This window comes from Canis aureus, chromosome 32, assembly GCF_053574225.1.
Source record: "Canis aureus isolate CA01 chromosome 32, VMU_Caureus_v.1.0, whole genome shotgun sequence".
Classification (NCBI taxonomy): domain Eukaryota; kingdom Metazoa; phylum Chordata; class Mammalia; order Carnivora; family Canidae; genus Canis; species Canis aureus.
The window spans coordinates 10,204,307-10,231,803 of record NC_135642.1 but is presented as its reverse complement, the minus strand read 5'-3'; the positions used below and the strand labels follow the sequence as shown (position 1 = coordinate 10,231,803).

The following is a 27,497-nucleotide window of genomic DNA, read 5'->3' as shown; positions in this document are numbered from 1 at the left end:
TGTAGTTGTAGATCCTTTGTTTACTACATATCCATATAATGTCTCCTTTGAACATGGATTCTCATCTACCCACAAGCTCCTCCAGAAACCCTGATTTCCTACCTAATTAGGCCATAGCTTATTGAACCAACAGTGAAGCCCACTGAAGTTTGAAGTTTTTAAATTTAGATTCTTAGGTCCTAGACTCTGAGATTTGAAATGAGTTGATACATACTTGGGAGCTGGGGTGAGGCTGTCTTTGCTATTTTGCAGATAAATAATAAAGAAGGAAGCAAATGAAGAGGAGGTGAGGAGGTATTAAGGAGTCCTAGAGAGAAAACATTTCCTCTCCTTTGCATTTCATAGTCCCTTATCCCTGATGAAACCATTAGATTCCATTATCCTAGATCTTTCCAATAAAGCTTCCATTATGTTTCTTAAGTGTGCATGGGTTTTGTTTCCTTGAATCTGTAAAGAAAAAAGGCTTTGTTTAACATATAGAAGAGAATGCACAGAACTTTAAGGAGAGAACTTAGAATGATGTGAATGTAATAGGAGCAGATAATAAAATTAGTTCAGGAGAAAATCATTAGAATTTAGAGAAGCTCAGAGGACAGAGATTAAAAGAGTACAGCCCATGAGCATCAGAAAGGTGACTTAGTGTCTGGAGCTCAGAGAACCTGTTGAGATGAGGATCTGGTGACTGGGAAGACTACCTGTAACAAAGGAGTCTATCAAAAGCATCCATAGAAAACCCCTTTGCTTCCCTAGGGACAGAGAGAACTAAGGGAAGTACCCTTCCTTTGGGTTGGGTTTAGAAGTAAGGAGAATAAACAAATAAGAATATTTGCAGCTCTAAGTAGAGATAGCTGTCTAGAAGTGGTGATAGTAAGCCAGGAGTGACTAGCATGGGCTAAGTACCTCTTAAATCAATCAAAAGAATTTTTAAAAATCTGTTTTGAAGTAACTTACCTAACTTGAACATGACTTTTATCATGGCATTCCTATAAAGCACAGTGACAAAATAATTTAGCAAACCAGATGCTGGGGCTTCCTGGTTCCATGAATTAGACTCAAGTGAACCATCCACATCTACCAAGTTTCATTCCTAAACACATCAAGGTTCTTGGCAGAAGGGTCTTCTGGTTAACAGGCTCCATTCAGAAAGTATTGCAGGGACAGACAGCAGGCATTTGCTCTTTTTAGGAGTATCTGTGTGTTACTTCCAGTGAATTATGGGGGAAGGAGAAGTTTGTTTTATAAAAGGAAATATTGAAGGCATAAATTACTCATCTCAGAAGACATGAACAGACATTTCTCCAAAGAAGACATCCAGATGGCCAACAAACACATGAAAAAGATGCTCAACATCACTCATCATGAGGGAAATACAAATCAAAACTACAATGAGATATTACCTCATACTTGTCAGAATGGCTACTATCAAAAACACAAGAAATAACAAGTGTTGGCGAGGATGTGGAGAAAAAGGAACCCTCATGCACTGTTGGTGTGAATGCAAACTGGTACAACCACTGTAGAAGACTGTATGGAGGTTCCTCAAAAAATTAAAAATAGAACTACCCTATGATCCAGTGATTGTACTACTAGGTTTTTACCCAAAGAAAGCAAAACGCTAATTCAAAAAGATACATGCACCCCTGTGTTTATTGCAGCGTTATTTACAATAGCCAAATTATGGAAACAGCTCAAGTGTCCATGGGTAGATGGATGGATAAAGAAGAGGTGGGATATATATGCAATGGAATATTACTCAGACATAAAAAAGAATGAAACCTTGCCATTTGTAACAACATGGATGGAGCTATGAGAGTAGAATGCTAAGGGGAATTAGAGAAAGACAAATACCATATGACTCCAGTCATATATGGAATTTAAGAAACAAAATAAACAACAAAAATAGAGAAAAATGAATGGACTCTTAACTCTACAGGATAAACTAGTGGTTACCAGAAGGGAGGGGGCGTGGAGGATGCATGAAACGAGTGAAACAGATTAAAGAGTGCACTTATCGTGATGAGCACTGAATAACATATAGAATTGTTGAATCGCTGCATTGTACACATGAAACTAATATAACACCGTATGTTAACTATACTGGAATTAGAGTAAAAAATATACTCATGTCAGATTTTCTGTGTGTAGAAAAAGGTGTTGCTATACTATACCATGTACCTCTGAGAACTTTTCTTTTGCCTTACTGGACCCTCTTTTCTCTAATGATACAGATGACCCTGATAGAGTTGGCATAGCATTTCTCAAAGGATCTGAACCCTAACCTGAATTCTTGAGATAATTATCTACAATGTAGCAATTTTGATCAAGTGCCAAATATTACCAGTTCATGAATATATCCACAAAGACCACTGCCCTTAAAGATGTAGAAATATAGTGAAACATCTTTATTTTCTTTTTAAAATTACAAGCATAATAATGCTCCTCTTAATTAAAACCTAATGCTGCTTTTCTAATCTATGGATTTATGGAATTCTGTAAAATCCTCCATGATATCAATTGCATAAGCACTATTAAAGAAACATTTGGTTTAACCCTGCAAAAAGGTTTCTCTTTTCTGATTAATAGAAAAGAAACTCCTTGTATTTCTTATTTGGTGGTTACAAGCCTATATGCACACACCTATTTACTTAAGAGCATTTTCCTGTTGCCCTGAAGATACGTTTTCTTTTGAAATCAGTAAGGTTCTCCCACACTTTTATTATTTTGGCCAATATGCGCTGTTGTTCAGCAAAACCTTCAGGAGTGTAGGTGGTGTTGGAGAAATCATATGGTTTAATGGACAAGCAATCTGTGAAACTACACTCGTGTGCTATATTACATTTCGTAATCCATGTTCTTGCATAGTGCCATGGCTCTTCTCTGAAGGAAATTTGCATTATTGTCCTTGGGAATAAGAATAGATCAGAATTTGCTGTTATGTAACAATGATCCATTATTAGATGGTGTCTTTCATGCATGGTAACCAAGCTCCAAATGAACTTTATATCTATGGTCCCTACTGCAAGATGACAGAGACCAATCTGTTATACCAGGTTTTCTCTAGTGTGATCCACAGCCAACCTGCTTGGGAATCACCTCCCCTTAGCTCTACTGAATGCTTCACCATCCCAGCTACCCACCAGTTTCTCCACTCTTTGGGGTAGCATTTCTTAAACTTGGCTGCACATTGGCTGCATGTTGGAATCATTAAAGAATAACAATGCCTAGTTCCATCTCCAGAAATTTTGAGTCGATTGGTCAGTGGTGTGGCTTGAACATTAGGGTATTTGAAAGCTCCCTAAGTAATCCTAATATGTAGGCAAAGTTTAGAACCACTGCTCCAGGGCCCCTTAGACTGGGAGAGGAGAGTCTGGATATTTCCATGTCACTTCCCCTCATTGTGCTTGGCTTCGGGGCCTCAAGTTCTTCGGAGAGAACTTGTTCAGGGATATGTTGATGTGCAGATACTACAGGAAGTACCTCATTTCTCACTCTTCGTAGGTGGAGATGGTCTCAATCTTTCAAAAGGTTTTCTTCAGTATTGATGATCTTTGCCCTCTAGAATGCTCAATTGCCCTTTCCTCTAAAGTCCTGCAAATGGTATTAGGAGTAAACAGTCTAAGAGGTTGACCTATTCACAATCACACTCCAGGCTTCCATAGCCTCTGGACTATAACTATATCTTAAATGATACACTATGCACAAAATATAAAGAAATAGTTAGGTATACTTTGATATTGTTGACAAAAATTCTTAAGTCTTTTAACTCTTGTTCCTTTTCTTCTACCTCTCTCAAAAGTTCAAGAAGAAAATCTATGTGTCCCTCTTCTAGCTTCTTGCCATTCTTTCTGCCTTCTTGCCTTTGCTTTAAGCTCCTGTATTTTTGAAATGCCTTTCTATCTGGTGAATTAATTTAATTGTGCAATTTTCCCAAGAGCCGTTCCTCTAAATAGAATAAACATTTCTATGATTTCAAGGTACAAATCTCTAGGTGTAGGAGGAAAAAAATACTGTGATTTGAATTCATTAGATTTGGGTTTGACGAACAAGCGGTGGTGGAAAGGGAGGTGGGCAGGGGGTAGGGGTGACTGGGTGACAGGCACTGAGGGGGGCATTTGATGGGATGAGCACTGGGTGTTATGCTATATGTTGGCAAATTGAACTCCAATTAAAAAAAATAAAAAAATACAAACAGTTTGAAAAAGGAAAAAAAAAATCATGTTGTCCACCTTAAAAAAAAAAAAAAAAGATTTGGGTTTGAACCTAGGCTCTATTGTTTATTAATTAGATGGTTAAGTTACTTCTTACCCTGAGCATTAATTTCTTTGTGACATGAGGATAAAAATGGATAGTTCATGTGGTTGTATGGATGATTAAATAAAATAATGCATGTAAAAAGCACTAAGCACAGTGCCTGACACATAAAGATAATTTAGTAATTACATTCACTTCTATACACTTTCAAAAATTAAAAAAATTACAGGTTGCTCCAAAGCCAGAGGAAAAATGCCAGAGGATTTTTGGAGCAGACTCACCAGTAGTATCATTCTGCAACTTGCTGAGCTTGTCAGAAGCTGAAGAGTTAATTCCGCCCCCACCCCCCCACCAATTCCCTCTCCTAGTTTATACACCCACCACTTGGGTTCAGACTGTCCCTGTGAAGAGGGTGAGCAGAATTCATGGTTCTTCTCCTATGCTAACCTCTCAAGGCTGGCTGCTGGAAGAGTGCTCATGATTTCTTTCACTCTTTAACACCACACAAGGCCAGCTGGAGAGAAGAAGCTTGTTTCATCTGTAGTTCAGTAAATATCTCAGGGCTGGTCAGAGAGCAAGGACTGGTTAAATGAAAGAGGAAGGGCTTTCTGATTCGTGTCTGGCTCCCCCAAATCCTGAGCAATCTGTTCCTGTTTAAAACAAAAAGCAAAACATGTTTCCTCAAACCAGTTTAAGAGAATAGTGATGACTAAGGCAGTATATTTATTTCAGCTGTCCGAGGAGGCATGGATTCCTGGATTATTATTTTAAAAAATTCTTCTATATTTTTGAAAATGCTGCTTTCCTTCCTAGGGACTCTTGACAAGTAATTCTTTTTTGGACATTAAGATCCAGGGGGAACAAGTTCTCAATTCTGAAACATTTCCTTGTTCAAAAAGATTAGAAAAGTTGGTTTAGAAGAATACAGATCTAAAGATGGTTGAGCAATTCTGTATGTTGGCAAATTGAACACCAATAAAAAATAAATTTATTATTACAAAAAAAAATAAAGATGGTTGAGCAAAGTTAAAAAAAATAATAAAAGGACAAGTGGAAATTGTACTCACTCATTCCATAAATAACTATTAAGCATCCACTGTGCACCAGAGACCACTGATATAATTCTAGGTGAACAAAGCTAAACAACAGGTACCTGACTCCTCATGGTTCTTAACAGCCTAGGGTGTCAACAAGAAAAGACATTATTACAGTCCAGTGTGGTAAAGGCACTGATAGTGCAACTGCAAGGAGGTATAAGAGAGGACGTAGAGATCCAGAGCAGAATTTAGCTAGGTAAAGAGAGTTGGGTGGAAAGGGTATTCTAGACAGAGGGAACAACATATCTTAAGGCTTAGACACAAAACAAAGTGGAGTGGGTTTGAGGAATTACATTCATTTCAAGGTATGTGGAGCATGAATGTAGCAGGAGGAGTAGCTAGAGATGAGGTTGGTGGGATACCCATATTCTTCCATTCAGCAGCTTGATGCTGGTAAAATGTATATTTAGGATTGAGAGGAAAGAAAAACTCCTTGGAGGTATTGGCCCCAAGGCAAACGCTCCAACTGAATCTTGTCAAGATATATGTGTAATGTGGTTTTCCATTTTGCTATTGTTTCAGGCTGCTTATAGGCTCCTCTTGGGGTTGCTTACCCTCTAACAGGTTTGTGGATATTGGCACTACCTCAGATCCTATTTGAGCTTTCTAGATCCCTTGGGATAATATAGTTGGCCCCACTTGTCACCTTCCTTTGGAGGTAGCCCTACTGTTTGCTTAGTTGCTCTTGCCCTAGGACTGTTAGTTCTGGCCTCTTAGTCTTTCCTCACCAACTCACTGAAAGTTCTAATTGTCAGTGTATCTCCTATATTTCCTCCTTGGTCATTGTACATCAACTCTGTTGTTCTTCCTCTATCACTTGCCTACCCTCATCCTCTAATAGTTATTTTGAATGCATTTCTTTCTCTATAAATCCCCAAGATTTCTTTATTTACCACTGCAGAAATACTGACAATCCCACTTTTTTTCAGCAGGATTAAGGCTATTTTTGATCTTTCCTTTAACACATCTGTATTTCTTTATCTACATTTTATTCTTTCTTCCAGGAGCAGCTGAAAAGTGACCTTTCTCTTCACTTGCTTATGAATTGTTCTTCTGGGGCTCCTTAACCAAGTATTTGTTTGACTTAAAATTGTTTTTTTATATACTTGTGGGCAAATCCAATTACATCCTACTTCACCCTCCACAGAATGGACAAAATGAGATCTCTTCCCTTCTATATACCTTTTTTTCCACTTTGCAGGAAGAAAGAAAATACAATGTATTGTATTTATTAACTCAGCTGCTAATAATTTTCTGACCTTTTTTCCATGATACCTCTAAATAGAGTGGTGGGCCTATAGAACACACTGAAATGCTGACATTACTGATCAATTGATAGATTAAAGTTGTGCGTGACTCTTGTTCAGCTCCACTTATCTTGTCCTTTTAAAGAACAACCATGTTCCTGGCATAGTTCATCTTGTCTGGCTAATTATCGCGATGCCTGATTTACCTTTTTTTTTTTTTTTTTTTTTATGATAGTCACACACACACAGAGAGAGAGAGAGAGAGAGTCAGAGACACAGGCAGAGGAAGAAGCAGGCTCCATGCACCGGGAGCCCGACCTGGGATTCGATCCCGGGTCTCCAGGATCGCGCCCTGGGCCAAAGGCAGGCGCCAAACCGCTGCGCCACCCAGGGATCCCTACCTTTTATTTTTTTTCTTTAATCAGTTATCAGTCTTCTCTGGTATTTATGATTAGGAACTCTTTAGCCCATGAACAGGCTCTTGTAGTTAAATCAGTTTCTACCAATTAGCTCTTAAAACACAGTTCTTAAGAAATCAGTAGAAACTTTAGTTTTGCAGCCACCTACAGAAAATTAGTGTGCAAATATTCCACGCCTCAACTGGATGGATTTTTTTTAAGATTTATTTATTTGTAAAAGAAAAACACAGAGAGAGAATGAGCAGGAGAGAATACCAAGCAAATTCCACCCTTCCCTAGGCCCCCTACCAAGCATGGAGCCCCATGACCCCAATACCCTGAGATGAGCTCAATCTCATGACCCTGAGATAATGACCTGAGCTGAAATCAAGAGTTGGACACTTGACTGACTGAGCCAACCCGGTGCTCCTGAATGAGTTTTTTATTTATTTATTTTTTTAACTGTTTTTTTTTTTTTTTTTTAAGATTTTATTTATTTAGTCATAGACACAGAGAGAGAGGCAGAGACACAGGCAGAGGGAGAAGCAGGCTCCACACAGGGAGCCCGATGTGGGACTCGATCCCGGGTCTCCAGGATCACACCCCAGGCTGCAGGCGGCACCAAACCGCTGCGCCACCGGGGCTGCCCTGAATGAGTTTTTTAATTCACAATATTTCCAGGAGTTTTTCTTTGAGTAAATCACTGTTTGGCAGCTTGAGCAGGGCTCAATGTTAGAGGGCTAATCTATCCATGTTGCTGGGTGACTCAGTTAACCTCTCATTATTCCACTGATATTTTTGATAGATCTCCACTGCCTCCCAGTATTTAAGATTCTCGACTATTGGATTAGATAGTGAGCTGAACATGGATTTTGATGTAATAGCCAAGATATTTTTAATGTCTTGGGAAGATAAGGTGGAATAGCATTAAGAGTACTAAGAGTACTTTGCTGAAAATCAGGAAATTCTGAGTTTAGCCCTAAATCTGACAATTACTTGAAAGTGAATTATCTCCTTAATCTCTCTGTGTCTCAAGTTTTATCTTCTAAAACATGAAGTTTCCTTTAAGTTAAACATTTCATAGTTCCTATGTTCCCAGTGCTACTATGAAGGGAACATCTTAGGGACATTTCTTTATCCCCATTACTCCATAATTTCACTGTAGTGGACGTTGCTATGGGTCTTTGTTAGGTCATATTTAGGCAATTATATAGGCACTATCAATTTGGAGACATGTCTCAGAATTTTTCTCATATTGCCTAAGCCTGAGAATTTTAAAGGAGCTTACCCAAAGTCATATGCCCTGGAAATATAGATTTAGAGACTCTAGCTTATATAGAAGATGAGATTAGAAGCAGTCTTGGAGAGGGAATATTTGAAGGGAAATTGGCTGAGAATTCTTCTGAACTAAGAGAGATGATATATGAATCTTTAGATAGTGTATTTCAAGTTTCAAGTACCTTAAATAAAATGAATCCACCTTAGAGTGAACTTGCAGAGTATCAAGGGTAATAAGAAAAATCTCAAAGGCAAGCTAATCCCAAAGAAAGACTGTCTACCAAGAAAATTATATTTCCAGTAGACTTCCATCTGTAATCATCAATTTTATTTTTTTAATTTTTTTTAATCATCAATTTTAGAGGACAATGAAGTAAGCACCTTCAAAGTCCTGAGGGAAAATAACTGAAAACCTACAATTCTACTCTCAGCTAAATGGCTATTCAAAGGTAAGAGAAAACTGAGGACATTTTCAGGCATACATCCCACCCACATGTCCTTTCTAAAAAAGCAACCATACCAATAAAGATAGGAATATTCAGAGGGGACGGGGGATGTAATAAACAACAGTGAGCACAGAAGTTGAAAGGAGTTGGTAAATTTAAGAAGAACAATTGGATTATTAAAAATAATAATATTATTATCTTGTGTTAAATAATAAGAAACCAAAGCTATAAAGTAATAATCTTATGGGTATGGGACATGTTTACATGTTTTAGGGTCATTGTCTTGTTCAGGTGGAGGAGACACTGAATAATGTAGACTTTGTTAGATAAACATAGATATCTAAGTACATAGGTTAGGGAAACCACTAGAAAAATAGAAATATAACCTATAGCTTCCATGTCAACATAGAAAAACCTTATATTCCAACTGAATACAGGAAAGGAGGGGGGCTAAACTAAAACACTAAACAAAAACAAAAACAAAAAAAGATGAATAAGTCTAAATATATAAGGAATAATGATTGCTGAACATATATTATTTTAATCATGAGTCTTATTTTACAGAGTTTTGAATTACTCTAGATTTCCTGTGGGATTTGGGAGGAGGGGGGAGGTGGCAGGGGGATGGAAACCATCTAAAATACCGGGATTATCAGCACTAATTTACTCTCTTATCCAATCGTTAGCATAAAGTTGAAACTTTATTTCATTAATATTATTTACAACATAATTTCAGACAGATTTCCAGATATTTTCTAGTTTATATGAAAACCATTTTCATTTAATACTGAGAAGAAAATGCCTTTTCATTGCCTCTCAAACACCTCGAATCTGGTGTTTGATTCCACTTCCCAGATGGCCTCCTAATCCAGCTCTTTGGCCTCCAACCCATAGGTTAGGATCGTCAAATAGTGTGCTATGATTTTAGAAATTGTTGTCTATGTTTACTATAATTATGGAGGTAATATGAAGCTTTTGCATTTTGCCATTGGGAGAAAAAATAGAAGGATTTGGAGTAATCAGTTGTTACAGACACATCTTGAAGTTAAATCAAAGCTATGTTTAGTTTGCTTTAGCACAGTCTGATTTCAAAAACAGCCTGGGTTTTTGAAAGTTGGATATTTGTAAATATTCTATATTCAGTTGCTTATGTTCCTCATCCAGCTACTGACCTTCAAAAACTAGGAAATCATTAGACTATGCTTTGTATATACAGTGAGGTTAACAATCTCAATCTAACCACCTATTTTGGTTCATTTAATCAGCAGCTATTCTAGTCTTCTTAGTATATCAAAAGACCTTTTTCTTCCTTTTTTTGCTTGAGCTTGGGGTGCTTGAGCTTAAGTTTACTTTATTTTGTTCTCAAGTCAAAGTGTAGGTCACTGAGATACAAGTTTTAGTAATCTTAGGAATTCCTTAGTCCAAACTTTCATTGCATAGAAGGTGACTCACAAAGAGGGTTGAAAAGGAAGTATACTACCCTAAATTCTTAGGACTCATTAGTGACAATGAGGTATGGCCTGAAACCTAGGTAATCTGTGGGTTGTTTTTTCAGAGCTCTTCATACCATATTGAAGTTGAATTCAGTTTTGGCTCATAAAGTGAGAGGCAAAAATTAGTCTTTAGGGGAGCTTTTCTCTTTGTCTTGGGAGGGGTTATTTTGCTTTCAGGACTGTGAATTTAAATCATGGACCTCTCTACCTGCTCGGAGATATCTGAGGGCAATGGAGTAATGTAAATATAGTCACTTCAGACTGGTTTGTAAAATAATTTGTTAAATAAATAGAGTGCACTAGCACAATTGTAGTCCAGCAGAATTAGATAATTTTCTCTTGGAATTTGAATGGAGGTAACCTATGGACAGAAATGGATTGTTCCTTGATTATTTGTATATTAATGTACTTTTGAAAAACGTGCTGTTTATGACTGTTTCCTTTTCTTTTTTTTCCTTGAGCACAGAGCTAGACTATACTTCCTAGCTTTCCTTATAATTACTTGTGACCATGTGATTGGTTCTTGTCAAACTATGTAAATAGACTGTTGTATGTCACTTCCAGGCCAAGGATGTTAAGAAGTGGATAGCCCTTGCATATGCACTTTTTCTGTCTTGATGGATACAACTGACAGAGTCAAGAGGAAGGCAGGGCCCCGAGATAAAAGAAGCCTGTGTCTCTGAATTGCCTCAAAAAGAAACACTATCTGGAGAAGCTAGGACACTATCTCTGATCATTAAAGAAAAGAAAATAAACCATTTTTTTAAAATTTTGTCTTATTTGTTACAGCAGCTCACATTACCTTAATTCATACAGTGTTCTTGTCTATGTGCTTCTTTTGTTTTTGTTTTTGTTTTTGTTTTTGTTTTTGTTTTTTGTCTATGTGCTTCTTCATAGCAAACTGGGGAATTGGACTTCTACTACATAAGCACATAGGCTCATCTCTATTTAACATGTGAGGAGAGACTGTTAAAATTCCTTTATGGAATTTGGAATCTAGTTAGATAAAACATATAGATAGATAGGTAGATAGATAGATGCATACATACATTAAAAACTTTTATAGATATGCATATTCTTTGCCAACATATGTGATAACTAAAATTCTGTATAAAAGTAATTTATTGTTATATTATGCATTTTTCAAAAATGCATGAAAGATGGCTTAAAGAATCTTGAATAAAAAATTCCAGTTTTCTAAAATTAGGACAAGAGACTAGAGATTTAATAAAAGATATTAAGCATTCACTTTAGGGGAAAAAGTTTTGGAATAGAAATTTCTGATTCTGCAGATGTCTCAGAGGAGAATGATAATTGTGGCAGAGATGGGATGGTTGGTTACAAACCAGTTTCTTCTTTTTTCTGGGCCCACAATGAGACTGAAGTTCTCAACTTTCCTTGTGGTGAAACATTGTCATGTGTCTGACAATAAAATTTAAGCAGACATGATGTGCACCATTTCCAGATCTTGTCCATATAAATTTTCCACATGTGATCTTCTATACTCCTTCTCCTTTTATAGCTCCACATAGATGAGTATGATAACATTGCAAAGTGTATGTTAAAGGTGTTTTGGAAACTATGGCAGAGTTTGAAGATAAAAGAAGCCTGGGTGCCCAGTCTACCATTTAGAGGGGATCTGGCATTTAATCAGGAAGACTTGCCACCCATACTAGATCATTTGGTAAGCAAAAGACATAAATTTTTACTTTTGAAGCTATTAATATTTTGGGGTAAGTTATTATAGCCACCCATGTCCCTCAATGTAACACAATGATTTATAGTAAGAAATTTGGTTTATGGCCACATTATTTACATATAAATATAAATAAATATAAATGTATATGCATATACACACACAGCCCTTTCTGCTGCTTTCCAACATGATCCAACTGTAATTTCTGGTCAGTGATTCCAGGTTTTGAATAATTTCTTTTTTTTTTAAAGATTTTATTTATTTATTCATGATAGACATAGAGAGAGAGAGAGAGAGATGGGCAGAGACACAGGCAGAGGGAGAAGCAGGCTCCATGCAGGGAGCCCGACATGGGACTTGATCCCGGGACTCCAAGATCATGCCCTGGACCAAGGGCAGGAGCCAAACCACTGAGCCACCGAGGGATCGCTGGTTTTGAATAATTTCTAAGTGTTCAGTTTTTTTTATCTGCTAAGAATTGAAAAATCACATTCTCTGTTCAGCTATTTATGTTGGGATCCACATTTAGTTTTATAAGCTTTCCCCTGTTTTTAGTTTAGTTTTGGTTTTTTAGCTCATTAATTTTATTTCTGTTTGTAGATAAGAAATGTAAGAGTGGAATGTTAATATGTGTGTGTGTTTATGTGTTTAGAGGTTTGTGGTTAATAAATGAAAAGTGGTTATCTGAGATCACATGATTCAAAATTAACACAATCATCTTCAGATTCTCAGTTTTCTGATCCCCAATCTAGTGAAGGTCAAAGGCTTAGGAATCAATGAACTTTTAGAGGTTTTCCAATCCCTTGTGACACATTTAAATAAGACTCCACAAAATAGATTAAATCCAGTTAGGCTATTGATGATGAATATTGGATCATAACTTTGCTATTAACTTGAATATCAATATACCATGTCAAGCTATCCCATTCAACTTTTTATTTTAATATATTTATCAGGATACCCAAACTTATTTAATTATATATATTTTTTAATCAATCCATTTTTTAAAGATTTTATTTATTTATTCATGGAAGACAGACAGAGAGAGAGAGAGAAAGGCAGAGACACAGACAGAGGGAGAAGCAGCTCACTGCAAGGAGCCTGATGTGGGACTCATCCTGGGTCTCCAGGATCATACCCTGGGCTGAAGGCAGCACTAAACCGCTGAGCCACCCAGGCTGCCCAGTCAATCCATTTTTTAATTTTTTAATTCTTGACATCACATAACTAAATTGAAATTTATTAATATTCCATATTTATACATATTTGCATGTGTGCACACACACACATTAATCCTATTCACAGTGAACGTGGTACAGGAGAAGGGATTTACACTTTCCAGCTTTTAGTCTTTCTCATTATCTGAATTTTTTTTCAGGGATTTCCATGCTTTAAAAATAATAAACCATATGAGTCCTCATTCAAAACCAGGGAAAGAAATTACAGGAAGAGAAAGCTATAAGTCATAGAATATAGATGCAAAAATCCTAAAAAAAAGTTAGGAAAGCAACTACAGTAACATATGAAAAGAATTTATACTACAATCAAGTGGAGTTTATCCCAGAATGCAAGGTTGGCTTAACATCTAAAAATCAGCCAATGTGATAAGCCATATAAATAGAATAAAAAGAGAAAGTCCACATGATCATGCCAATAGATGCAGAAAAAGCATTTGACAAAATTCAACACCACTTCATGATAAAAACACTTAATAAATTAGGAATAGAAGGGATCTTCCTCAACTTGACAAAGAGCATCTAGGAATAAAACCTACAGCTAATGTCATATTTAATGATGAAAGACTGAACGTTTCTCTTTAAAGGTCAGGAAAAAGACAGGATATCTGCTCTGCCACTTGTATCCATCATTGCACCAAGTTTCTGGGTGAGGAAATTAAGAAAGAAAAGGAAGTGATAAGGCACCTAAATTGAAAAGGTGAAAGTAGAATTTTCTCTATTTTTAGATGACATGATCTTATATACAGAAAATTCTAAACAAACTCTTAGAACCAATAAATGAGCTTAGCAAATGGCAGCATATAAGGTTAATATACAAAAGATAATTGTATATCAATATATAGCAACAAAAAATCCAAAAATGAGATCAAAGAAAAAATTCCATTTATAATATCATTTAAGAAAATAAAATATTTAGGAATAAACTTAACAATGTAGTACAAAACATAGCCACTGAAAACTACAAAACATTGTTGAAAGAAATTAAAGATCTAGGTAAGAAAGAAGAAAGAAAACCTAAATAAATGGAAAGATAACTCCTGTTTATGGATTGAAAGACTTAATATTGCTAAAATAGCAATAGTATTCAAAGCAATCTACAGATTCACTTAAATCTAACAAAATTCTAGCTGCCTTTTTTAAACAGAAATTGACAAAAATCTAACAAAATTCTAGCTGCCTTTTTTACAGAAATTGACAAGCTGATCCTAAAATTTGCAGATATGTAAATGATCCAGAATAGCCAAAACAGTCTTGAAAAAGAACACAGTTGGAGTTCTCACATTTCTTAATTTCAAAATTTATGACAAAACTACAGTAATCAAGACAGTGTAATACTGTAGTACTGGTATAAAGATACGTATATAGATCAATTGACTGAAATCCAAAAATAACTGTCATATTTACAATCAATTGATATTTGACTGGGTTGCTAAGATAATTCACTAGGAGAAAGAATAGGGGTGTGTGTGTGTGTTTTATTTTTTATTTTTATTTTTATTTTTTTATTTGTGTGTGTGTGTGTGTGTGTGTGTGTGTGTTTTAAACAAATAGTGATTTATATACCTAAGGGACTTGTAGCTAAAATATGTAAAGAGATTTTACAACTCAGTAATAAAAGACAAATAAACCAATTTAAAAATGGGCAAATAATCTGAATAGATAGTTCATTCACAGAAAATACAAAAATGGCTACTAAGCACATGAGAAGATTCTCAACATCATTAGCCATCTTGGAAATGCAAATGAGAACCACAATAAGATATCACTCCCCCCGCCCCCAGTAGGATGGCTAATACAATAATTTAAAAAGCAGGTAATAATAAATTTTGCTGAAAATATGGGGTAGGCAGAAGTCTTACACTGCTGTCAGGAATGTAAAATGGTGTAGCTGGTTTAGAAAACTGGCAGTTCCTTGTAAGATAACATAATGTTGCCACATGATCTATTAAGTGTATTACTGAGTATATACCTAAAGGAAATGAATACTTATGCCCACACAAAAACTTAGGTGAAGTTTTGTAGCAGCATTGTTCATAAGCCAAAATGTGGAGACAACCTAAATGTCCATCAATGGATGAACAGGTACCCAAAATATGACAGAGAATACAATGGAATGTTATTCAGCAGTTGAAAAAGAATGAGGTAATGGTGCCTGCTACAATGTGGATGAGCCTCAAAAACATTTGTTGATCAAGTGAAAGAAGCCATTACAGAAGGCCATCTATTGCATGGTTCCATTTACATGGAGTGTCCAGAATAGACAAATCATTATGGATAGCAGGTAGATCAGTGTTTGCTTAGGGCTAGGGGAGTTGAGGGGAAACAGGTAGTGACTGCTAATGCGTATGTGGTTTCTTTCTGATTGATTAAAGTGTTCCAAAACTGATTGTAATGGTGATTGTGTAACTTTTTAAAAATTTTTTTATTTATTTATTCACAAGAGACACATAGAGAGAGGCAGAGACACAGGCAGAAGGAGAAGCAGGCTCCATTGCAGGGAGCCTAATGTGGGACTAGATCCCAGGTCTCCAGGATCACGCCCTGGGCTGAAGGCGGCGCTAAACCACTGAGACACCTGGGCTGTCCCTGATTGTGTAACTTTTTGAATGCACTAAAAAACATTGAATTATACACTTTAAATTGGCAAATTATGTAGTAGATGTGTTATATTGCAATAAAGTTATAAGAAGGGATCCCTGGGTGGCGCAGCGGTTTAGCGCTTGCCTTTGGCCCAGGGCGCGATCCTGGAGACCCAGGATCGAATCCCACGTCGGGCTCCTGGTGCATAGAGCCTGCTTCTCCCTCTGCCTGTGTCTCTGCCTCTCTCTCTCTCTCTCTCTCTCTCTCTCTGTGTGACTATCATAAATAAATAAAAATTAAAAAAGAATAAAATAAAGTTATAAGAAATAAAACATTTGCATGTGTGTGTCCCAGTGCTTGCTTTCTCTGTCAAACAAGGAGCTAAGATATATGGTTGATAGTTTTCTTCCATTTCTGCTTTTCTCTAATTCCATGGTTTTGTGATTTCCAACAGACATCAATATTGTCACACACACGGTGTTTTGACTGACGAATGATTTTTAATAGTTCTAAGATGATCTTCAAATTATTTTTAGAAGTTTCTAGAATATAAATAACAAACCCATGATCATGCCATTTATGATCTCACAGAGTAAAAGCCACTGCTTTCCTATACCATTTGAATAGTCACCACTGGTATATGTATTGAGTCTCAAGATAACTAGATTTCTATATTATCTTGAGTAAGGAAAATACATAAATTCAAATTTTTCATCAGCTAACATTGTTATAAACTATCTCTTAGTTAGCCTGAGCAGCAGATTTAATACATTGATTGATCAAGCACTAGAAAGGCAAATTGAATCAAAATGTAATGTCATTTGGGGAAGAGGCAGATAAAAAGTTTGCAGACCTTACAAATCGAAGATATATAGAGCAGTGGCAGTGATTAGAACAGGTTGTGATTTGATCCAGACCTTAAATCATGCTTCTTGAAAAAATATGTTTGTTGTTGTTGTTGTTGTTGTTTGTTTTTTACAAATATCTTTGACCACAAAGTGACAAAAGCCAGACAACACAAGCCAATATGAAGTTCAAAATGTAATCAGCTGCCAAGGCTTAAAATGATTTTCATCATGTAACTGTTCTGGATTATGCTGAAGGTAGAAGAAAGCAGGCTCCTCCAGCTTTTGGGGCTTAAAAAGGGTTCATGCTATGAGTGGGGTGGATAGATGAGCTTCCTATACCACAATTTCTTTCTTTCTTTTTTTTTTTTTTTAAAGATTTTATTTATTCATTCATGAGAGACCCAGGGAGAGACAGAGGCTGAGACACAAGTAGAGGGAGAAGCAGGCTTTCCGCAGGGAACCCTATGTGGGACCCAGGATCATGCCCTGGGCCAAAGGCAGGGGGTCAACTGCTGAGCCACCCAGGTATCCCTATAGCACAATTTCTAAGAATGTTTCTCACTGGTAGACTGGGAACCAATAGCAAAATTTGGCTGGTCTGACTTAGAACAGTAAGAGAAGTGGCTTTCTTAAGCCAAAGACACAGGCTCATAACCACTGGAAGTGGTGACATCAATAGTGAACAAGGTGCTGCAGAAAGTGTCATCTTTATGTGAGTAGCCTGAAAGTTGAGGGTCACCAGAGTCTATTCAGAAAGGCACCACAAACAAACAATAACACTAACTGCCATGTCCTCTTTGGATGTGAGAAGCATTCTATGCAGTTATCCAGAAGTATGGCCATAATTAAAATGAATGCTACTTCTAAAAACAGAGCTAGTTGGAAGGACAAAAACATAAGCAAATTAATTTAAAAGGGACTTCTTTGAAGTTAGAGGGCTAGAAAAAAGTATAGGTTAAAACTAAACAACGGAACAGACAAAAGACAATGAATTTTAGAGCTAGATGGAACTCGATTATCTTATCATGCTTTGTGTTAGTCAGGATAAGATAAGCTATATTGAGATAAACTCAGAAATCTCTGTGGCTTAACACAATAGAAGTTTATTTTTTAGTTTGGTTTAGTAGACACTTTCATTCATCAGATCATTCAAGGTCCTAAGCTCTTTCTATATCATGATACCTCCATAGCCTCCACCACAGTTGCTGTGATGAGAGAATAGAAAGATGGAAAGGGCACACAAGCTTTCCCCAGAAGTGATACATGACCTGTGTTCACATTTCATTGGTCAGAATTCAGGCACGTGACTCCCACCCAATATCAGGGAGAATGGAGAAATGCAGCTTTCCTGTGAAACAGTTAGGCAAGTCATAACACTGCTTCCAGGCCACTATTATATACCTCCATCTCTCCAATTTTTGCCATACTCAGTTACCTCTTGAATCTGCTTACTAACTTAAGTGAATTCTAAATCAATTCACTTAAAAAAACCTAATCACCATTAAATAATCTACTAATTAGATTAAAATATAATTTCAGCTGGTTTGATGTAACAATTACACATTTTTCTAGTGTGTGTTAAAATCAATATATACTTACTGAGAATATTTTATGGTATGTCTAAAATCCTCTCCCATATTAGCAACAGTAGGCAAAACGCTTTAGAAAAAAAACTAATCTAACCCTCCTATTTTAAGATGAGAAAATGGAGGCCCAGAAGATGACCCAATTCCCACTCCGAGCCCAAATCACAGGGGAAGCTGAATGACAAAGCCAGAATTAGAGTCTAGGTTTCCTTTCTGCTATACCATGTTTCCAATACTCAAAGTTTGTGGGGAAAAGGTGTGGGCACTATAAAAGCAAACTGAGTCACTGCAATTAGGGGAATGAAAAAGAACACAGGCACAATGTACAAATACTTAAGGTTAAAAAAAATTAATAGGAAGAGTTGTGAGGCTGCAAGGCAGGTGGGGTCTCAGAAAACATAAATCCAACACAAATCAGATTTGGGTGCCTGATTATCTAAAGGCTTTTGAGAATCTGGTTTTCTGAATTACTTAGACTCACTGATGAATAATTATAGGGGCCTTGAGAACCATCATGAGATTTGAGAGGAGTAAATGCAGCAGGAGGGGCCACTGGGACAGCTGCTGGGTTCTGCATGTGAAAGCACAGGAAGTGCCTCCCATCTGTTTTACAGATTACAGTCCTCTGGGTGGGGAGAGGGATGCGGGTACAGACCCTCAGAAGCACACTGCTGATATGCACAGGGAAGAGCATCACTTCCCTGTGAATCAAAATAAAATACAAAAGGATTTGGATAGGAAACTTCTGGAGGATTACTGGGAGTTCCTTAATATTCTCTAAAGCAGCTTTGCAAACAAATTCCTGTCCGTGAAGAATCACAATAGATGCTCGGCAGATTTAGTTTTACCAATTAGGACCATAGGATTTGTCAACTAAGGACATTTTGGAGGCCATCTACTATAGCTGTATATTTCCTTTTGAACTACATGAAAATTGGAGACACCTGAGTGGCTCAGTGGTTGAGCGTCTGCCTTCGGCTCTGGGAGTGATCCAGGGGTCCTGGGATCCAGTCCCACATCAGGCTCCCCAGAGGGAGCCTGCTTCTCCCTCTACCTGTGTCTCTGCCTCTCTCTCTGGGTCTCTCATGAATAAATAAATAAAATCTTTTTTAAAAAAAAAGAAAAGAAAGGAAGAAAAAGAAATCCATGAAAATTGGTTCTTCAAAATAAGCTTTGTGGACAACTCATTACACAAAACTGGTAGAAGCAGAACTTTACTGGTTGGGGGAGTATCTTAGCTTGGATGGCTATAATAAAACACCATAGACTGCAGAGGTGAAATAATAGACATCTCTTTCTCACAGTTCCAGAGGCTGGAAAGTCCAAGATTAGGGTGCAGCGTGATCAGGTTCCAGTGAGGAGCCTCTTTCTGGCTCACAGATGGCTGCCATCTTGCTGTGTCCTCACATGAAGAGAGAGTGGACTCTGGTCTCCTCCTTGCCTGATAAGGACTCTAATCTCCTCACAGGAGCTCCATCCTCATTACCTCATCTAAACCTAATTATCCCCGAAGGTCCTACTTCCAAATACCTTCACCAAAAATATTAAGTTTTTAACACATGAATTGGGGTGATATTCAATCCTAAGCAAGGAGAAGGGGTTTTGGAAATTTGCCAGCTTGACTCCTCTTACTACCTTCCTCATTCCACCCACCCTCTGAGCACAGGTAGGTAACATGATGCCCCTTCACCCCTCCAATGCCTTCATGTTAGGAATGCAGAAAACTAGGCTTAGAAGTATTTTGCTGATTTCTGAGTATTAGAATCATAGCTTTTTGATTCATGGTGGACCTTTCTGTGAGATTATTATGGTAACAGACAATGATAGTGTGATTTATAGACATAGGTCTATATTTTCCTTTATAAATAATGTCTAAAAATTGCATACTACTTGAAACAGATTATACGATAGAGTTCTATCCTATCCTGACTTACTGAGGTATAACTGACATAAAACAAATGCATAACATAAAATTGGCATAAGATAAATATTAAAATTTACATTTGATAAGTTTTCAAGTAAGTTTGTACCCGTGAAATAATTATGAAAATCAAGATAATGAACATCGTTATTAGATCCCAAATTTTTCTTGTGTTCTTTCAATCTTCCCCACAACCTTCTCATCCCAAGTCAACAATTATTCTGATTTCTGCCACCATATATTAGTTTATAGTATAGGAACTTATATAAATGGAATTATAGAATATGTACTGTTTTTCTTTTGTGGTTGCTTTCTCTTAGCATAATAATGTTGAGATTCATCTATGATGTTACACATATGAAGTGTTCATTCAACTGTATTGCTGAGAACGATGGCATTACATGGTTATACCACACTTTGTTTATCCATTCATCTGTTGATGAACATTGCGTTATTTTCAGTTTTTGACTATTAAAAATAAAGCTGTTTTAAATATTTGTGTACACGTCTCTGTATGGGCATTTCTTTTGGCTATATACCTAAAAGTAGAACAGTTGGGTCGTATAGTAAATGTATAATTGAAGAAACTTTAAGAAACTGACAAATTGTTCTCCAAAGTGGCATTCCACTTTACATCACCATTGGCAGGAGAATGCCAATTGTCTACATACTTGGTATGGTTAGTCTTTTTAAAATTTTGGCCTTTCTAATAGGTATGTAGAGATAGTTCATTGTGGTTTGGTTTTAATTTAATTTTCTAATGGCTGATGATGTTGACTAATGATCATTTTATGTGCTTATTTGCTACCTGTATATCTTTTTGGTAAAATGTCTGTTCAAGGGGCCCCTTGGGTAGCTCAGTTGGTTAAGCATCTGCCTTTGGTTCAGGTCATGATCCCAGGGTCCTGTGATTTAGCCTGCATCAGGCTCCCTGCTTAGTGGAAAGTCTGCTTCTTCTTCCTTTGCCCCTCCTCCCTGCTCATGCTCTCTCTCTCTCTCTCTCTCTCAAATAGTCTTCTAAAAAAAATAAAATGTCTGTTCAAACTTTTTGCCCAATTTTTAAATTGGATTGTTTTTATATTATTGAGTTTTTAAGTGTGCTTTATATATTTAGGATACAAGCCCTTTGGCTTCCATCAAAAAGCGGAAGTCCTTAATTTTGATGAAGTCTAATTTATCAAAATTTTTTTCTTTTATGAATTGTGCTTCTGTTGTTGTACCTGAGAAATCTTTACCTAATCCAAGGTCATGAAGGTTTTCTTCTGGAGGTTTTCAAATTTTAGGTTTTATAAATAGCTCTTTGATATAGGTTTAGTTAACTTTTGTATTACTGGGAGGTATGAACTGAAATTAGTTAATTTTTTTTGTATATGGATATCCAACTGTTCAAGTACCATTTGTCAAAAACACTGTCCTCTCTCAACTGAATTGCTTTTATACCCTTGTCAAAAATCAGTTGTCCATACATGTGTGGATCTATTTCTGTATTCTCTATTCTGTTGCATTGATGTATATGTTTATTTGTAAATCAACATCACACAATCTTTTTTTTTTTAAGATTTTATTTATTTATTCATGAGAGACACAGACAGAGAGAGAGGCAGAGACACAGGCAGAGGGAGAAGCAGGCTCCATGCAGCGAGCTCGATGTGGGGGCTTGATCCCAGGTCTCCATAATCAGGCCCTGGGCTGAAGGCGGCGCTAAACCACTGAGCCACCCAGGCTGCCCAACATCACACAATCTTGATTACCATTGCTTTAGGATCAATCTTGAAAGATATGTAAGTTTTTAAACTTTATTCTTTTTAAAAAATTATTTTGGTTTTTCTAGGCCCATTATATTTCTATATGAGTTTTAGAAACAAAAATGCCTGCTGGGATTTTAATTGAGATTGCATTGATATTATCCGTCAATTTGGAGAGAATTTACATGAACAAAAGTGAATCTTTTGATACATGAACATGGTATTTCCATTTATTTATATCTACTTTCTTTCAGCAATGTTTTGTAATTTTCAGTGTACATGTCATATACATCTTTTGTCAGATTTATCTTCAAGTACTTTTGATATTGTTGTAAATTGTGTTTTTAAATTTAAATTTTCAATTTTCTAATACCATTATGTAGAAATATAATAGGCTTCTATAGATCTTATATGCTATAATTTTGCTAAATTTATGTTAGTTTTAGCAGTGCTTTTGTAGATTTTATTGATAGACAATTGTACTATTAATAGTTTTATTTTTTCTTTTCTATTAATAGTTTTATTTCTTTCTTTTCAATCCAGATATTTTTAAATTTATTTATTTCTCCTTATTTCACTGACTAGACACTCCAGTACAATATTGAATAGAAGTCATGAGAGTGTACATCCCTCCCTGCCTTGTTCCTAATCTTAGAGGGAAAGCATTCAGCCTTTTATCATTTAAGTATGATGTTAAGTGTATATTTTACATAGCTGCCATTTCAAGTTTTAAAAGTTTCCCCCATTTCTTTCTGACAGTTTTTATCAGGTATGGATGTTGAAATACGTCAAATGCTTTTGTACATGTATTGGAGAGATCTTTATTAAAAAAACTTGTTAACCATAGTTACTTACATTCATTGATTTTCAAATGTTAAACCAACCTTACATTCTTGGAATGTATTATTATTATTTTTTGGAATGTATTATTTTTAACATATTGTTGTATTTAATTTCGTGAAATCCTAAGAATTGTGGACCAATCTTTATGCACAGTATAGGTAGTAATTTTCTTTTCCTTTATAATTTTGTCTCGTTTTGGTGTCAGGGTAATGTTAGCCTTACCAGAATGAGCTGGGAAGTATTACATATTTAATTTTCAGGAAGATTTTATGTGGAATTATTATTTTTTCTTAAATATTTGGTAGAATTCCTCAGCAAAGTTATATTGGCATGGAGTTATCCTTGTGGGAAGGCTCTTAACAAATCTGAGAGCTTTAATAAATTTTGAGTTATTCAGGTTTTCTATTTCTTTTGAGTGAATTTAGTAGTATGTGTCTTTCAAATGTCCATATTATCTACAAATTCAAATTTATTACCATAAAGTTGTTCTAATATATCCTAATTTCCCTTTTAATATCTGTGGAATATATGTTATCCCCTCTCTCAATCCCAATAATACTTTTGGTTTTCTCTATTTTTATCCTGTTAATTTGGCTAGAGGTTCATCAATTTTTATAGATATTATCACAGGTAATCATTACGATACTGAAATGGCTTCTTGATTTCTCTATTTTCTTATTGTAACTCTAGTTCCTGTATCCAGTGTCCCCATACTACAAAGGGATGGTCTTTTCTCAAGGATAAAATCCAAACTCAAAGTCATATGTAAGACTCCCTCTGACATCCTGCAAGTGCTTATGCTCTAGTTATAACCAACTACTAATAATTTTCTTAGTATACCAAACATGTACTATCCTTGTGTTTTACACAGCCTGTTTCCATCTTTCCTCCTTCTTTCCCTTGCTCCTGGTCATTCTTTAAAATTTTAATTAAGAATTACTTTTTTTCCAGTATGCCTTCTTTACCCCTTACCCCCTCACCTGGTTGGGGTTTGTCCCTCGGTGTTTCCCTAGCACTTCATGCATGTAACTTTACAGAATTTACCATGTTTATATTATTGATGCTCTTCAACTAGACTGTAAACTCCTACGTGCAAGAAGTGCCTCACTCATCTTTGTATCTTCACTGCCCAGGTCAATGACTACCACAAAGTTAGAGCACAATAATGAGCCAACATTAGGCAATATCCTTCAGTTCAGTGGTTCTCAAGGTGTGCTCGCTGGATCAGCAACATCAATACCATCTGGGAACTCGTTAGAGCTATAAATTCTTTGTCCCATCTATCTTTACTGAATCACTCTGAAATATTCTGGAAGTCAGACCCACCAATCTATGGTTAATAAGCCCTCCAGCTAATTGTTGCTAGGGGGGCAGCCCTGGTGGCTCAGCGGTTTAGCGCCGCCTTTGGCCCGGGGCGTGATCCTGGAGACCCTGGATCGAGTCCCACGTCAGGCTCCCTGCATGGAGCCTGCTTCTCCCTCTGCCTGTGTCTCTGCCTCTCTCTCTCTGTCTTTCATGAATAAATAAATAAATAGTCTTTAAAAAAAATAATTGAAAAAAAATAAAAAAATAAAAAAAAATAAAAATAAAATAAAAATAAAAAAATAAAAAAAATAATTGTTGCTAGGGTTTGAGAATCATTGGTTTAGTAAGCAGGAAATGATGGGGGAATCGGCAAGATCCAGTCTGAATCCTGCTTATGTCAAATTCTTTGACCTGGAATAGCTTACTTAATCTTTTTAAAGCTCATTTCTCTCATATAAAAAGGGGACAGTGTGAGCTCTTTTATAGAATTAAGATTTTTTTAATGGTTCACAGGGAATAACAGAGTTTTTCCAGGTTATTATTTTTTTCTTAAGATTTTTATTTATTCATGAGAGACCCACAGAGATAGGCAGAGACACAGGCAGAGGGAGAAGCAGGATCCTTGCAGGGAGCCCAATGGGGAACTCGATCCCAAGACCCCCAGATCATGCCGTGAGCCAGAGAAGGATGCTCAACTGCTGAGCCACCCAGGAGTCCCAGGATTAAGATTTAAATGAGATCTAAAGCTTCTAGTGTAATTAATATCCCATGATATGTGCTCAATAAATAACTATGAACAGAAGTTAATAAAATAATAATATGATAATTTGTAATTTGTACCTGATGGAAGCAGAAGACTTGTGCTACACTTCTCTCTATTTATTACTTTGATCCAAATTGAGAGAAAAAAATAGTTACAGGGAAGTAGAAAAAAATTATTCTTGGAATCAAAGTAGTCTAAGAAATAGCAGAATCAAAGGGGGGGTGGGGAGAGAAAAAGAAAAAGAAAAGAGTGAGGGAGATGGATTTATTTTAGGAGGAGAAAAATCTGATGGAATTATTATTTGAAAATGTGCTATTCGTATTTTGCAATAAAATTCAAAATTACAGTGCTTTGCTTGGTGAGAATAGTCAGTCATATTCAAAGTCTGAGTGAACTTAATTTGGAAATCATGATCTTCTTTCAGTTATAACATTCTTATTGAGGGGACCCTGGGTGGCTCAGTGGTTTAGCATCTGCCTTCAGCTCAGGGTGTGATCCTGGGGTTCAAGGATCAAGTCCTGCATCGGGCTCCCTGCATGGAGCCTGCTTCTCCCTCTGCCTGTGTCTCTGCCTCTCTCTCTCTCTCTCTCTCTCTCTGTGTGTGTGTGTGTGTCTCATGAATAAATAAATAAAATCTAAAAAAAAAAAAAAAGACAACCAACACTCTTATTGAACAGCAACCACAGCAAAGGCACTGTGCTAGATACTGGGATACAGAGAGAAGGCCAGAGTATTCCACACCTAAACTAAGGTGGATTTAGTGGCACGTCTGAAACAGATTAAGCAGATAATTTCTTTCTGATTTTAAATTTTAAAATGGGAGCAATGTAAAGAGGAAAACCTGCTTGGGCAGCTAAGATGGCTCTCAGTGTTTATCTGTGAACAAAGAGCAAGAGATTTCCTTCAACATCAACGATTCCTTAAGTGGATATTTCTCATGGGGTTTGTGGCTCTGATTTTGTTGGTATTTCCACCAACCTTGGTCCATGATACACTTCCAGACACACACCAAGAAGATGGTAAAGAAACCAGACAAACTGTATTTTGTTGTTTGGCAGAATTTTGAATGTGACTCAATGCTCCAAACATGTGTTGGTTACCCATACATCCAAGACACTACACTAGGGAATGCCAAAGATGAATAAAATGTAACCTCTGTCCTGAAAAAATTTCATTGTCCACTGAGATAGATGCATGTTCATTTGACCACAGTACGGTTTTACAGCTCCTTATACTCGACAAACCACTTTCAAATACATGATCTTAAATGATCTTCACAGTAGCCTTATGAAGTATTATTGGTCCATTCTACAGATAGACGATCCGAGTAAAAATAATGCCTCTCATTTGTCCGGAGGCTTACACCACGTGAATTCTGTCCTCTATCTTCTTGCCCCTGTGCATCCATCACCAAGTTGTATTGATTCTACCACGTAAATGTCTCTGAAATTTTTGCTTCCCTGACTATTTCCACTGCTGCTGCCTAGTTGAAATAAGCTCCTCTTTTCTTGCCTGGGCTATTTCAATAACCTCCTAATTGGTCTCCCTGCCTACGAGTTCTGCCCACTCCAATCTGCCACCAGAATTATCTTTCAAAAACAGAAATGATTATGCCACTCAGCTGAAAAAACCTTGCTGGCTTCCCTATCCATCAAAAGAAGTTTCAAACTCTGCAGCATGGCCTAAAGGCATGTCACAAGTTTACCCCAGCCAACCCTCCAAACCTCACCCTTGATGTCCATCAGTTCTGACCTCTAGTCCTCTACACACACCTCGAATGCTCCAGCCACGCTGAGTCTATGCTCATTCAAGCCTCCATCTCTCTGACTGATGGGCTATTTATCCTTTAAGATCAAGCTCAAATGTTACCAACTCTGAGAAACCTTCATGACCAACATTGCCTTTTTGGGTCACCCCCTTGTCTTGGGATTCTGGACCTCTTTGCATTTTCTGCTTTATAATTGATCACAGTGTAGTATGACTGCTTTTTCCTCAGGCACTACACTGTAAATCTGGCTGGAATGGTTGCGTTTTCATCAGCTTTGGGGGAATCCTGAAGACTTTGGTGCTAATGGGGAGAACCCTTGCTAGGGTTCTGAAATTAATCAGCAGAATGCCCAGATAAGTTTGAATGTCAGATAAATAATGAATGATGGTTTGGTATAAGTATGTCCCAAATATTGCATGAGATATGTATATATTAATATTTTAAAATTTTGAAATTCAAATTTAGTTAAATCTGGGAATCCTAATTCCTGGAGACCTAAAATCCAACTTTGAATCCCCTGGAAAGGGGCAGCCCCGGTGGTTCAGCGGTTTAGCGCCACCTTCAGCCCAGGGTGTGATCCTGGAGACCCAGGATGGAGCCCCACGTCGGGGTTCCTGCATGGAGCCTGCTTCTCCCTCTGCCGGTGTCTCTGCCTCTCTCTCTCTCTCTCTGTGTTTCTCATGAAAAAATAAATAAAATCTTAAAAAAAAAAAAAAAAAAAAGAATCCCCTGGAAATTCAACACTGCTACAGTTGCGATGTCTAGTAAAAACCAAAGCTGTAATTTCTGCCCACCTTTGTGGAGCTTCCCCTTTAGTAAAGAAGTCACAAAATCTATTTATAGAATCAATTATTTAACACCGAAAAGCTCTGTGATTTTGACAAACACCAGCGTGGTAAACTACATGTTTAAGGGCACATCTTAATATTCACCATATGGGAGAAAAAGAATCCAGTTCTTTCAGTTGTCTAAGAATATATTGAAGGGAGTCTGG

At 36.8% G+C, this 27,497-nt stretch overlaps 1 long non-coding RNA gene across 1 annotated transcript; it reads left to right on the top strand.

Moving 5' to 3' along the window:
* Nucleotides 1-11,293: 11,293 nt before the first annotated feature.
* LOC144302974 (uncharacterized) lies at nt 11,294-20,576 on the top strand. Its single transcript, XR_013370011.1, has 2 exons — nt 11,294-11,894; nt 19,463-20,576. It is a non-coding gene; the product is annotated as an uncharacterized LOC144302974 (long non-coding RNA).
* The last annotated feature ends 6,921 nt before the right edge of the window (nt 20,577-27,497 follow it).